Source organism: Ornithorhynchus anatinus, chromosome 4 (genome assembly GCF_004115215.2).
Source record: "Ornithorhynchus anatinus isolate Pmale09 chromosome 4, mOrnAna1.pri.v4, whole genome shotgun sequence".
Lineage (NCBI taxonomy): Eukaryota > Metazoa > Chordata > Mammalia > Monotremata > Ornithorhynchidae > Ornithorhynchus > Ornithorhynchus anatinus.
Window position 1 is genome coordinate 90,147,798 of NC_041731.1, and position 1,500 is coordinate 90,149,297.

Genomic DNA, 1,500 nt, shown 5'->3' on the forward strand with positions numbered 1-1,500 from the left:
GTATTATTCCTGTATTTATTAAACACTTACTATGTGCCAAGCACTGGAAGCAGCATGACCTAGTGGCAAGAGCACAGGCTTGGGAGTCAGAGGTCAAGAGTTCCAAATCCCAGCTCTGCCACTTGTCTGCTGTGTGACCTTTGGTAAGTCACTTCACTACTCTGTGCCTCACTTCCCTCATCTGTAAAAGGGGGATTAATAGTGTGAGCCTCATGTGGAACAGGGACTGTGTCCAACCTGATTGTCGTGTATCTACCCCAGCACTTAGAAGAATACTTGGCACATAGTAAGCGCTTAACAAATACCATAAAAAAGCACCGTCTAATCGCTGGAGTAGATACAAATTAGTCAAGTCTGACAGAGTCTCCGTCCCACATGGGGCTCACAGGTATGCTTGACCCCGGCCTGTAAAGTCTGTAAACTTCAGTTTTGTAAAATAGCCTCAATTTGGTGATAGAAAACCATACAAAGCAATAATAATAATAACTGTGGTATCGGTTAAGTGCTTACTATGTGCCAATCACTTAATGATGATGCCTACTTGTATAGTTTTGTTGCCTGTCTCCCCCTTCTAGACTGTGAGCCCGTTGTGTAGGAATTGTCTCTCCCTGTTGCCAAATTGTACTTTCCAAGCACTTAGTACAGTGCTCTGCACACAGTAAGTGCTCAATAAATACAACTGAAATGAATAAATGAAGTATGTGTTAAACGCTTATTATGTGCCAAGCACTGTTCTAAGCGCTGGAGTAAGCGCTGGGGTAGATACAAGCAAATCAGGTTGGACACAGTTCCTGTCCAACATCGGGCTCACAGTCTTATCCTCCATTTTTCAGAAGAAGTAACTGAGGCACAGAGAAGTCAAGTGACTTGCTCAAGGTCACACAGGAGACAAGTGGTGGAGCCGGCATTAGAACCCAGGTCCTTCTGGCTCCCAGGCCCGTGTTCTGGTCACTAGGCAACACTGCTATCCACCATACAGAGAAAGGAAACCCACTGACTAATCAGTCTGTCCTAAAAATCCACCACTGAAAAACTCAGGGAAGAAATTCTAATCTTCAACACACAATATCAGGGGAAAATGCGAATGCGGTACCCACTACCACAAATAATGTCATTGAGTTTCCCGTGAATTTTGACAAAATTACAGGTGTCTGCACAACCAGAATGCAATGTTTGAGGCTCACCCTGAGAAAAACCAACTATGTGATCATGGTATCTCCTGTGCTAGAGAAATAAAATCATTTCTGATTTTGAGAGGGCAGTTTCAGTGGGGTGAAGTGGGTGAATACTAGTTTGGAGTATTTAAGGAGAGAACTGGAGGAGAGGAAGTGAAGGCAGTGGGTGTTAGCTAGTCCAAGGAGTTTGAAGAGGAACGGTAGGAGGGAGATGGGAAGACAGAGGGAGCCTTGGGGTTAAGGGAGGGTTTTTTTAGGATAGGGCTTTCATGAACCTGTTTGAAAGCAGTGGGGAAGAAGCCATCGGAGAGTGAACAGTTGAAGA

General features: G+C 44.5%; 1 non-coding gene across 1 annotated transcript; it reads right to left on the reverse strand.

Annotated features, from left to right (window-relative positions):
* Nucleotides 1–1,071: 1,071 nt before the first annotated feature.
* LOC114811525 lies at nucleotides 1,072–1,236 on the reverse strand. Its single transcript, XR_003759222.1, has one exon. It is a non-coding gene; the product is annotated as a U1 spliceosomal RNA (small nuclear RNA).
* Nucleotides 1,237–1,500: the final 264 nt, after the last annotated feature.